General features: G+C 46.6%; 1 long non-coding RNA gene across 1 annotated transcript; it reads left to right on the top strand.

Moving 5' to 3' along the window:
• Positions 1-4,166: 4,166 nt before the first annotated feature.
• LOC121544308 lies at positions 4,167-13,222 on the top strand. Its single transcript, XR_005996082.2, has 9 exons — positions 4,167-4,337; positions 4,482-4,592; positions 8,631-8,798; positions 8,916-9,037; positions 10,640-10,867; positions 10,985-11,153; positions 11,899-12,157; positions 12,388-12,464; positions 13,074-13,222. It is a non-coding gene; the product is annotated as an uncharacterized LOC121544308 (long non-coding RNA).
• The last annotated feature ends 302 nt before the right edge of the window (positions 13,223-13,524 follow it).

The raw sequence follows: 13,524 nt of genomic DNA, 5'->3' as shown, positions 1-13,524 counted from the left end.
AGGGAACAGTGCGAGTCATAGGATGCGGAAAGGGAGGATAGTAGGTTTGAAGAGGCAGAATCAGGAGACAGGAGGGAGAACTATTTAGCAGAAGGGAGAGATGATAGAATACAAGAGGAGAGAGTAGTGGGAGAGAGAGAGCGAAGATTGCGTCGGCGCATTACCATCTGGGTAGGGGCTGAGTGGCAAGGGTTGGAGGAAAGTAGTGCTCAGAGACCTGGAGTGGGGTTGCCATGAGATTAGTAGGCGAACAGCCTCTAGTAAAGATGAGGTCAAGCATATTGCCTGCCTTGTGAGTGGGACGGGACTGGGAAAGGGTGAGGTCAAAAGAGTTGGAAATAAATTAATCGACGTCGGGAGGTTGATGTCGCCCAGTACTAAGAGCGGTGAACCATAACTAGGTAAGATACTCAAGTGAGAGAGTGGAGTCTTCCTCTCTTTCCTTCCTCGAATAACTCTGCAGAACCGTCAACGGTCTTAGTTTTGACGGCGAGACCGCAGCTGACACTGATTACCAAAACCACAACAGTCAGAAATTGCCCTGCCCCTTAATCCTGGTTGATGTGTAAACAATCATCTGAAAGTTATGAGCAGTCAGCAGTTCACACCGAGTAGGCTACTGGGAAGACAGGCAGCACTTAAAGTAGATGGCCCTAGCTAGCAAAAAGACAGTAATACACAACAGATAAGACAAAAATTATACTTATCACTCCTGGAGATATCAGGAGTCCTCTAGCTATAGTCTCTCTCTCTCGCTCTCTCTCTCGCTCTCTCTCTCTCTCTCTCTCTCTCTCTCTCTCGCTCTCTCGCTCTCTCGCTCTCTCTCCTGTCTCTCTCCTCTCTCTATTTCTCTCTCTCCTGTCTCTCTCTCTCTCTCCCTGTCTCTCCCTGTCTCTCTCCTCTCTCTCTCTCTCTCTCTCTCTCTCTCTCTCTCTCTCTCTCTCTCTCTCTCGCTCTCTCTCTCACATTCCAAACCTATTTTAATCACATTATAAACTAATAGAACCTGAAAATTAATGCATTCTATGGCCAAATTGTTCTCAATCTGTAGTAATTTATCTTATTTAGTCAAATGACTAAATTTGAAATATGTTATCACTGTCTTTATTTTATATATGTTGACTAATTGAGTTTGGGCTATTGAAGGCTTTTGGGGTACCGAGAGTGTTTTTAAATGATATAAGATAAGTTCCTTTTCTTGAATGATAATAACCTCGTCTAAATGTCTATAAACATTTGTTGATTTTGTATAATTATTTTGTTTAAAAACGTACGCTAATATCCCGTGTCTGAAATGTCAGCACCTACAGACACAAAAAGCTCAATTAATGTTTCTGATAGGAGCTACAGTACTAACCGATAATTGGCTGGAAGCTGAGCTCAATTAATGATGCGTCGTATTCCGAAATGGAATTAAAAAGAATGAAATCAAATATTTTTGTTCAAACAGTGGGAGCTAATTAGTGTTTTGTCTCCCATCTGTTTTGTTGACCTCTGGTGATGAGAACAGTAGGCAGGTAATAACATCTGCAATGCAGTGTCTCGCTCTCATTAGTGTGTTAGACTAGAGTGAGGGAGAAGTTCCTTTACTCTCTATTACGGACGCTTTCTCATTTGTTAGTGGACACACACACACACACACACATACACATACACACACTTGTTAGTGTTGCAGGTTTATTGGGGAGTGTGTTGATAGTTCCCTCTCAAGGACAATAAAGGCTGATTTTTCAATGTGTCTGTCTGCATGGGGCTTGGCCTGATTCCCACCACTGCAGCGTTGTAATGCAGTTCCATAGTAAAGCTGTACATACAGTAAATAGTCATACAGTACATACAGTTATACAGTACATACAGTCATACAGTACATACAGTCATACAGTACATACAGTTATACAGTACATACAGTTATACAGTACATACAGTGCAAGGTATTTCTGCACATTAAAGGGATACTTTGGGATTTAGGCAATACATGCCCTTTATCTACTTCCCCAGAGTCAGGTGAACTCATGGATACAATTTTATGTCTCTGCATCCAGTATGAAAGAAGTTGGAGGTAGTTTCTCGAGCCAATGCCAACTAGCGTTAGCGCAATGACTGGAGGTCTATGGTATCTACTAGTATTACATATCCATTTCGGGTATATGTATTTGAGTGCATTCATTTGAATGCGCTTGGCACTGTTGAGACAGTGAACCCAGTGCACCCAGTCTGAGTAAAGCACCCAATCTGTAAGTGCCATGTAGGGATCCTAACTAACTAATCATTTTCTTGTTCTTATATATTTTGGGGATTTTATTGTTTATGCACAGTGGCAGTCGGAAGGTAGAGAGGGTGACAGATACAGAGGAAGACGGAGAGTAGGGACTGAGGCGGTGTTCATAACCCCGCCAGCGGGCATGTGTGGTCAGGAGTTGGCAGCACTACCACTAGACCATACTCAGACACTCCTAACTATGCCTTTGCTGAAAGTTTCTGTCTTTCCCATTAATAACTGATGAGAATGGTAACTAGGATAGCAGAGCAGTCAGTCTGAGTGTGTACGTTAGCTAGTCAGAGACAGTTTGTCACGTTGTGAGGGTATAGATTAGAGCTGACCTAATTCTTCTTCTATGGCTGTGCTGTGAATCCCCGGGGAGGGAGGAGGCTGGGAATGGTGGAGTCCTCCAGGGGCCTGCCAGCCCTTTCATCTTCTGCAGATGCTCCCACTCCCACTCTCACTCCTACTCCCTCCGACACAGACACACAGAGGCAGCTCAGGACTGCCAGCAGACTCACTTGACTCTCTTGCTGTCGCATCTCGTGCATGTTGTTGGTCGCTTGGTTTCAATACCAACATTTCTGTGTCAGTTCGTTTGTTCCTTGTTTCTCATTATCTGTTATTTTGGCCTTGTGGTCCTTCCAGTTCTATTTTTTCAGCCACCCTATGTCCCAAATGGTTCCCTGTTCCCTTTATAGTGCACTAACTTTGACCAGGGTCATAGGGCTCTAGTCAAAAGTAGTGCACTATATAGGGAATAGGGTGCCATTTGGAATGCATAGCCAGTCTTGGGACAAGGAGGACGACTCCACATTTTTTTTTCTTCATTTCAGCCGTTACACAACCGGCCAACCCTGCCCACAGAGCCACTTGCTCCGAACGAAATGACTCAGAACCACTTGTTCCGAACTGAAAAAATAAGCCACTGTTTGGATGCCATTCAGCCAAATTATGGAAATCATAAAGCTTATGTTTCCCCAGCTACAGGCTCAGGGCTGGAAAAAACGCTTGCTGTAGTCCGCTCTGCTCTGAGCAGAGTTATGTTAATGTAATCCTGTTTGTTACATTACAGTGGGGGTGGTTGTGGTTTAGGCCTGGGCTGGTCTGCACGGTCACGTCTCTTAATAACCTGTTAATAGGAGGATCTCATCAACAGAAGCATTCACCAATGAGTCCAAGTCCTAGTTTTCCCCTACGCCCCCTCGCCAAACAGATGCCAATCTTTGTGAGCGCCGAGCAGAGCGGCCAGCGTCCCAGGTTTGCAGCTGTTTGGAGGACAAAAGAGTGATGCACGATGGGAGTTATTATTTATTATGTCCTTTACAGCCCACAACAAAACAGAACAGCAGCTCATGCGAAATAAGAGCCAGGTGTGCGTCGCCTCACTGTGCTTTGTGCTCTGCTTTCCACAGGCAGAGAAAGGCAGCCGTGGGAGGAGAGCAGCTCTCCTCTTAGTACGCCCAGCACGTAATGCTCTTCACTGTTCACTACCCCATGTTGTGTAAATAGGGCTGGAATATTATCTTCTCTGCTCCAAGGGGATATACTGTATGTATGAGCTGGAGGGTAGAGATGGAGAGAGAGACGTAGCTACACACTCTCTGCTCAAGTGTATCCAGCTGCTATATTATAGCCTCCCTCGCATGTATCATCATGCATTAGTGCCTAAAACAGTCAACTCTTTTTCTTCCTAGGTTTTCTTCTTTTTTAAACTCTTCGATGATAGCTCAGTGCCATGATGGAACCAGACACCAGTGTTTATGAGTTACATTTACCAGTAAATAACTTAGTTTGACTCTCTTCAGCATACTATATGAGTTAGTTTGATGTTATTGTCTACTGTCGATGCGTTGTGTGTGTCTAAGTGAGTCTTCCTCTCTCTACCTCCAGGCCAGCCCAGAGTGGATGGATTGGCCCCCCAGCCCTTCCGTGTCCTCATACGTGACTGGACAGCGATAGTGACCACCTCAATGTCCCCCTCCCCACCCAGACCGGCCCCTGCCCCCCAAACCCACCGTCGCCATCCTAGAGGTGGTCTGACCAGAGCAGAAGACAACCACAGCTCCAAGTACAAGTAAGGGTAGCCTCATCAGTCAGCCTCAATATCTGCCTGGTTGTGTATTTCAGGATCATCCCAAATGTAATGGCATCATTGTGTGTACTGTATAGTTCTGCATCTTAATCATGCATCTAACATCTCAATCTCTGAATGCACCAGGTTCAGCCCAGTGTGAACATTGAGCCCCCAACACCAACACCAACCCCCAGCCTGAGCCCAGCTCCACCATCACCACCACCTCCTGCTGCTGATCCACCTCCAGACATACAGGTACAGTACAGTAATAAGACCCCAATGAATATGCGTCAACTCAATTTGAAATGTACCATACTTTTCTCCCTCCCCCTCCCACCCTATGGGCCCTGGTCAAACAAAGTGCACTATATAGGGAATAGGGTGCCATTTGTGACGTACCCACAGCCTCTCGCAGGCCGCCCAGTAATGTTTCTATTCTGGTCTGGCTGTGATGTGTGTTGTGGACAGAGGGCCTATGATGTCTCCAATATAGCAGCTGATGACAGACCGTTTAGGTGATACAGATGGCTGTCTGGCCATCTGAGCTTGGCCCTGCTCCACACCGTGGGGGCTGCTAGCTTATAGGAGAGATTAATTTGCTGTATTTACTCTCTTCATGCAGCGCATTTTTTGCGATGAGATGAGGAGGGAGAGGGTGTGTGTGTGCCCACGCTCATATATGTGTGTGTTACTCCCACATTAGTATTTCCATCGTGTCTGCATGGAGTGTGTGTGTGTGGAAGTGAATTTATAATAAGGCTGTGGTGGAGCCTGCCAGGCTGCAGTGCTGCTCATACTAAAAGGTCCCGGCCATTCACACACACTCTCTCTCTCACAAATTCAGCTCGTGTCACGCAGTCACAGCTGGTTGCCTGGCAACGGATGCGGCATCTCGATCTCTGTGCTTGTAGTGGGAGTCAGTCGATGCGAGGACAAAGCACTGCTGCCTGACTGCTGCAGTGAGCATCATCCCTAGCAACATCCTTCCTCCTCCTCACAATACGGCCTCAGTCACATACTAATTATGCTGATTTCAGCTTTGGTTATGTCCTAGAATTGCTGAAAGATTCCTGGGGTCTGCCATCCAGTTTTCACTAGTGGTCTAAATGTGTTCTCATCCCTTTCACCCTGCTGGAAGAAATTGCTTTGCCAGAGGAATCTTTCAGTTGAGACCTATCTTGATACTGTATGTGCTTGATGTTCTAGCATTCCACACTGACTGAGGGCTACATTCTAGAGATTAAAACATGTTCCGCTCTGCTGTTCTTTGGTTATCTGTTAGAACACGGTAGACCTCAATTTGTTATTTTTCTATGAACACCAGCTACTCTCTGAGCAATCAAGTGTGTGTCAAGTGTGTTGTTACCAATTTGCCATTTTCTCCCTCCATCTCACCGAGGTGAATCACCTGGCAAGTATTGGCCTGCTCTGTCCGGTCCATCTCTCTCACCCCGTCCCCCCTATCGCTTTCTTTTCTGATTTTCTCTCTCACTACCTCTCTCGCTATTGCTATCGCTCTCTGTGAGAGGCTGCCATTGAGTTAGATCGGCCCATTGCGTTGGATTGATTGGGTTGTACTTTGTAAATGAAAAGCAGGATGAATTGAAGACGCTTCATAATTGCCTCTCTCTCCTAGGGTGTTGTTGTTTATTGTTTACGGTCAATAGCTGTACACAAATCTTAGAATGTCAACACGACCCTATCAATAATGCTTGGTTTCCCAGGCATTTGTCATCCCTATAGCATGTTCTGCACGTCTGCCACAACTGGGGGAACGTGTGCTAATTGTATTTTTGCCCACATAGATAGACCCGGGTTAAATAATGGACTATAATCCATCCATCTTCTTATTGAGTAGTGTGGAGGGAGGCATGACGGAGAGGGCATGACGGAGGGGGCATGACGGAGAGGGCATGACGGAGAGGGCATGACGGAGAGGGCATGACGGAGGGGGCATGACGGAGGGGGCATGACGGAGAGGGCATGACGGAGAGGGCATGACGGAGGGGGCATGACGGAGAGGGCATGACGGAGAGGGCATGACGGAGGGGGCATGACGGAGGGGGCATGACGGAGGGGGCATGACGGAGGGGGCATGACGGAGAGGGCATGACGGAGAGGGCATGACGGAGAGGAGAAGGGTGTTTTCCCCCGGAACACATTTCCTGGAGGTTGCTGACATTGCCCAGGTAGAGAGATTAAATGTGAAAATCTCTTTCTGTGTGTCTGTGTGCGTGCGATTGTGTGGGCAGAGCCCAGCTCAGCCCTGTGTGTGGGTCTCCGGGAAGTACGTGACATCTGAGTCACCGGCTCAAGGGCCTCTTGAAATCAGGTCTGCTGCCTCCAACACTTTTAACCCCTGCCTCTCCCTTGCCATTCACCTCCCTGGAAGGCTGATTGAAATATTGCAAAAGGAATAGATTATTTTATTCATTTCATTTTCACACAGTGGGTCATCGTTGCATGTCAATGAGATTCAGAGCAGTGCCACAGAACTTTGAATTTCTCCTCACTTCTACGCATCGTCAGACAAAACTCTAAAATGCATTTTCACAGGTATAAATCATTCTAAATGGATGTTAATTTCATGACAATATCTCGTCAATAATAGGCCTACGTTTTCACCACCTGTCACCACCTGTTTCTCTTCTTTGTTTGATGCGCTTTTCTTCCAGCAGCACTCCAGAAGCGATACACAGTTGCTTTCCCAGGAAGTTGTATATTATCTAAACATACATCTCCTCGATCAGCAAATCCACACAAAGCCATACGCTTTCCATATTTACTGCTAACAAGCAGCCGAAGCAGCACAGCAGCAAATTGGGCATTAAGGAAGCTTCCACACAGTCATACAAGGGCAAACAGTTGGTTAACATATAAATACTCCTGCTGTTATCAGTGTGTATGGAGGCTTAGGAAGGAACTGAGAACAGCAGGCTTCTTAGCTGTCAGAAAGAACCGAAAGAGAAAGAAAAGTATTGGAATAAAATGTTGAATTTAGAAAAATCTGTGCGGTTCCACAGTGCCCTCTTTTGGTCGGGAGGTGAACTATATTCTCAGACAAAAAGAGGACTGAAATGTACTGTAGCTCTGTGTGGAATTGATATGTAATGGAAATAGTTTAAGGAGGAGAGGAGAGGGGGAGTTCTACATTTGGCAGAAACAGGCTGTGTCCCAAATGGCACCCAATCCCTTATATAGTGCACTACTTTTGAACAGGGCCTTATGGGCTCTGGTCAAAAGTAAATGCACTACATAGAGAGTAGGGAGCCATTTGGGATGCACCTACAGAGTTCAGTTGCTGCCTGCTGGTGAATCACTGTCTGGGTTACTCAGTTCTCCCTCATTGTGTCTACTGTGGTCATTTGGATCAGAAAATTTTTTCCAATAACGCACATTTCCAAAATAGTTAAGGCTGTAAAAGTTTTAATTTGATCTGGAACAATTGCCCATAATGAAGCTATTTTTTAATTGTGTTCTTTCCCTGCAATCACTCTAACTTCTCCCAAAACCTAATAAAGTATTTAGTGTTTTTCAAAACCCCATCAAAACAATGCATTCAGTCAAAAATAGGAGAGACATAATGAAACATGGGCTGACTCTGTGGTGTTACACAACTCCGTACAGACGCCAGCTACTAAAGTGTCCCCACCTCTAAACACTTCAGCCTTTAACTCTATTTATTTATTTAAATGTTTTGACGAAGCAGTAAACTTCAAACAGTCTCCTTTTGGCAGGCGATCCCTACTTTGCCCCTTTCTCTCTCTCTCTCCCCTCTCTCCTCTCTCGTTCTCTCTCTCTCTCTCTCTCTCTCCCTCCCACTCTGGAGAGTATCCATTGGAAATGAGATATTATAACCAGCTCACTCTTCCATGACTTTACTGCCAAGGAATCTGTAAGTAATGCAAACCAGTGACCAAAATGTACTAAACTGAGGCCATAAAGTCAGAGCAAGGAATCTACAACCCTAAATAGGTTTTGTTGTATGTTATTGACAGTTGCTCCAACAATGAAGAATAATGCAGATGTTCAAATTGAGCAGAATACGCTTGCATTAGCAGATCAATAAGAATATCTTCATTGTTGAGGCGTGTTCAGTAGAACAGAATTAAATACATTTTAATATTATATGAACATTGAAGAGTGGCTTAGGACTCTTTGTTTTTGTCCAACCCATATAACCAAAGAGCACCTTCAATCCTGCTTTTAGATATTCTACTAGTGTATCCATGTAGTGTTCCACACCCATCTTTTTCTTACAATGAAAATGTGTTATTCCATTCTTTCCATCAGGATCCAGAGGAGGAGGAGCTCCTAGATGCTCTTATAGAGTTGAATGGTCTGGTCTCTCCTCCTATGTACCACGGCCCTGTGTTACCCTGCAGAACCCCTACCACCCCCAGACCCTGTCCTCAGCTCCATCCAACACAGAGAGACCCTGGAGAACAGACTGGTCGACTGGTGAGGAGGATGACATTACGTTGCACAGTGAAGCTGATTTGGGTATTGGTAATCAGTGTTGGCGCAAAAATGTATGCCAATAGGCGATTTTGTTGTTGTTTTTGTTTGTTTGTGTAGGGTGGAGCAGCAGCTGATGGCCAGGATGATCTCAGAGATGTACCGCTCCCCTCCGGCTGACCCCGCCCAGAACCAGAGCCCCTCCCACTCCGAGCCAGAGGACAGTGCTACCTCAGATATCGGTGAGAACAGGAACTGGTTACATAATATCCTGTCCCTTAGCCGCATGATAACCCTTAACCCCTTCACAGCAATAGTTAGGTGTGGCTAACTTGGTCACGCTAACCCTTACCCGAACCTTAACCCTAACCATAACCCTAACCATCGTGGGAAAAGCCTTGTGCTGTGCTGGACTGATATGTGAGAACTGGGTCCTTTCACTGCACAAGGACTAGTCCTGTTTGGGTCCACCCCATGCCTGTGGAGCTGAGCCCAACCACTAGTCCTGTTCGGGTCCACCCCATGCCTGTGGAGCTGAGCCCAACCACTAGTCCTGTTCGGGTCCACCCCATGCCAGTGGAGCTGAGCCCAACCACTAGTCCTGTTCGGGTCCACCCCATGCCTGTGGAGCTGAGCCCAACCAGCAGTGATGCAGACTACAGCACAGCTGTGGCCTGGGAGCCTCTGGTAGCATCTCCCCTCTGGTAGCATCTCCCCTCTGGTAGCATCTCCCCTCTGGTAGCATCTCCCCTCTGGTAGCATCTCCCCTCTGGTAGCATCTCCCCTACGGTAGCATCTCCCCTACGGTAGCATCTCCCCTACAGCGGTGTGTGTGGGGCTCAGTGGTAGTATTGTGAGTGCTGTTGACCATCTGATTATATGCTAAACGCTACTTAAAGCTCAACTGCTTTGTAAAGCCACAAACCAAAATCCTCATGTTCAGGAATCCCTCAGGCTTTTTAAAAATGAGTTCAAATGGGGTTTGCATGCATGCTGAAATATTGACTGACCTTTAAACTGAATAGATTAACTATACCTCATCTCCATGGTTCAAGTAGCTGAACACCATTTTGTGTTGAGCCAGAACAATAGCAATGTAGCTGTTCTGTTTATAAGTCTACACCTCATTGAAAGCTATGCCTCATGGTTTTCTTTGAGTGCAAGCAGTCTGTCGTGAAAGAAAAGGACATGTCAAAGCCCCAATACGACCTTCCATTTTCTCATGAAGACATTGATTGTTCTTTCTCATATCCTTTTCTCTGCTGCTACAGATTGCAGGCAGAACACTTAAGAGAGGCAGTGGCAGTAAAGTTAGCGGGCCATTGATTCAGGCTGTGTCCCAAATGGCACCATATTCTTTATAATGCCCTGCTTTTGCCCATAGCATTATACACTGTAGGTAAAAGGGCACCATTTGGGACGCGGCCTTGCACTCTCATCTAATAGAAAGATCAATGATGTATCACATCTGCAGATGAGGCCTCCAGTCTGTGATCACTGGAGTGTTGTCAGCACTTTTTCCACTGACTCTGCTACTTCCCTTTCAGGAGCTAGTTAAGAACACAACAGTCAGAAGAATAGAATAGGGGAATACTGGGGGTTCTTTCGTGCAATAGAAATCCAACTCTGTTGTGCAAAGATGGGTGTATCAGAATAGTAGAGAGAAAACGTGTTGAAACAGACCAGGGCCTGTGTCCACAAAGCATCTCAAAGTAGGGTCAGGTCCCCACTGTCCATGTAATCTTATTCATTGTGATCTAAAAGGCTAAACTGATACTAAATCGGCACTACTACTGCGAGACACTAGATAGATACGGCCCCTGAACTGTCCCTGTTTGTTTCAGTGGAGGCTGCGAGTGGAGAGGGCCTACAGCTGTTTGTGGATGCCAGTGTTCCTGTCAGACAGTATGTGAACGAGGCCCTGGCAGAGACCATAGCTCTGATGCTGGGACAGAGAGAGGGACAGGAGATACCTGTAGCACCAGCCAAGCCTCAGGATCATCCTCCACCACAGTCAATCAATCAATCAATGTCTTAATTGTAGCAATTAAAACATTTGTTGAGCAATCAGGGTAAATTGTTTTATTTTGAATTGGTTGGTTTTGTCGTCAATGTATGTTATTTTCTTTTTGTTTATCCCTCCTTTAATGTATGTATTTGTTCTTTCTTTCCACCTGGTGCTGTTGTAGGAGCCCTTGGTGCCAACCCCAGGTCCCACCCCGTCGCCCAGTGTTAGTCCTGGGCCCCCCAGCAGAGGCCTGTCCCCCCTGGCCACCCCACAGGCCTTGGAGCAGGGGACCCCACAGCAGTCACCCAGAGAGCCCCAGCCTCCTGAGGCCCACACCTCTACACCTGCAGGTCTGATAACATAGTCGCTGTATCTCCATTACACAATCACGCTCTGCAGACTCCATCTGCAGTCATAGTATGAGTAATTGAGTGGTCCATGACTAAGGCCCAGACCTGATAAGGGGAAGCTCTGGGCCCTAGTCATAGGCTTGGACCAGAGTCACAATGAGATGCTGAACATTTGATCTCAGAGCCGGAGCCAGTAGTGACCCCTGTCACCACTCCGGTCCCCTGCCGGCCCCTGGGGAGATGCATCACTGCCCCTGGCTGAGGAGCAGAAGGAGCACAACTAGCCACTGTCTGACTGCTTGCCTGCCTGTGTGTCTGTCTGTCTGTGTGTCTGCCATCCTGTCTGTCTGTGTGTCTGCCGGCCTGTCTGAATGTCTGTCTGCTGATTCTACTGTCTGTCTGAACATCTGTCTGCCCCCTGTCTGTCTGCCCCCTGTCTGTCTGCCCCCTGTCTGTCTGGCTGTCTTTCTGAATGGTGGAACTGCATGTGGACCTCCCTCAGAAGACAGAGTACATAGTGAAGAGTGGAGGCTGCACTGCTTGGTGTGGTTGTATTGTACCACAGCGCCCCCTGCTGTCAGAAGATTACAATGCAGTTAGTTACAAAGACCATACAAAGATAGCACATAGGCCTGTCACATAGATGGTAATTGGTTTTAACCTAAGTTTGTGAAATGGCTTGTCATGACTGAATACCACCCATTCCATTAATCTCTCCTCACAATCTCTCTCTCTCTCTCTACAGACTAATGTCAGTGGCTAAAGATGAGCCTGTCTGTGTGGTCTCTCCAGTCCCACCTGCACCCCCCAGCCACAGCCCCTGCCTCCCTACTGCCCTACCCCACCACCCCCACCTGGGCCTCAGACCTCCTCCACTCCCTCCTCCTGGTCCTCGGAGGAGAATAGCAGTAGCAGCAGTAGTTCCACTGTCACAGACACTGCTGCTAGACACATCTGAGCAGGAGAGCTGTTCCTTAGCTACAGCCATGTGGCAGCAGCACCAGGTGAGGTGGATAGACATCGCAGCTTAACACACAATCAGGCACACACAATACACACACACACACTCAGGCACACACAATACACACACACACAATACATACACACACATACATCACGCAGACGTCAGGTGATCGTCAGGTGATCATTCCTAAGAGAGAAAAATCCAAAGTCAATATAGTGTGATTATTATGATGTTAAACCCATCTATGCCTTTTCCTCTGTTCCCACGCAGCCTTTGAGGAGGAAGGCTTCTATGTTCCCTATCTGATCAACAGCTTCTCCAGCTCCCTGCAGGAGGTCCAGGACCTGGTGAGTTGCACAGTCTCCACTGCAGGAGCAGCAAAGACAGGACTCTATTAATGACAGAGGAAGAACTCAAAGCCATATAGTTTTTTAACTGCAGCTTTGTCTCAAATGGCACACTACTCCCTTTATAGTGCACTTCCTTTGACCAGGGACCATAGGGGTCTGGTCAAAAGTAGTGCACTATATAGAGAATAGGGTGCCATTTGGGACGCACACTGGGGCAGCTCTTGACACCAGCAGACTGGGGACTCAATTACAATATCACCGATCTGACTGACACACAGAGCCTGTAAAATGCTTTGACTGCCCCTCTTATCCTGAAAAGCATCTTAAACCCAATGTTTTGGCTACAAAAACCATGTTTGTGTCATCTGGTTACACTTTCACACTGCAAAGGCTTGTATTTGGACTATGTGGCTTGTAAGAGCATTTTAATTGACAGGGCTCCCTCTCCATTTGAGGCAGTTATTGATGCAACAATTCATGCAATTCAAAATTATACTGTATATCTCTATCAGTGGATAAATGATAGTTGGGCTTGGATAAGAATGTGTGTGCGTGCCTACATGTGTGTGTGAAGAAAATGCCTTAATTTGGCACACATTTGAGCAGAAGTTACACACGCAACGAGCTTCCAGGACACTCAGCGGCCGGTTGACATCAGGGACCTGGATATGTAGCCAGAGATGCCATTTCAGCCTCCTTAGTCTGACACCTCAATGTCACCTCCACTGCTGGAGGACTCCATCTCCCACAGTGCACCACAGGCAAGCATTTCAAATTTTTACTGTACACAGCATCTGCTCCACACACACACACACACACACACACACACACACACACACACACACAGAGAGAGATCTGTCTCTTCTTGGCAGCCAGGTAGGTTAGGATAAGGTTCCACCATGTTGTGTTTTTGTTATACAGTGGGGAAAAAAAGTATTTAGTCAGCCACCAATTGTGCAAGTTCTCCCACTTAAAAATATGAGAGGCCTGTAATTTTCATCATAGGTACACGTCATCTATGACAGACAAATTGAGAAACAAAAATCCAGAAAATCAC

Source organism: Coregonus clupeaformis, chromosome 29 (genome assembly GCF_020615455.1).
Source record: "Coregonus clupeaformis isolate EN_2021a chromosome 29, ASM2061545v1, whole genome shotgun sequence".
Taxonomy (NCBI): domain Eukaryota; kingdom Metazoa; phylum Chordata; class Actinopteri; order Salmoniformes; family Salmonidae; genus Coregonus; species Coregonus clupeaformis.
Note: the sequence above shows the minus strand (reverse complement) of the source record. Positions and strands in the feature narration are given on the sequence as shown.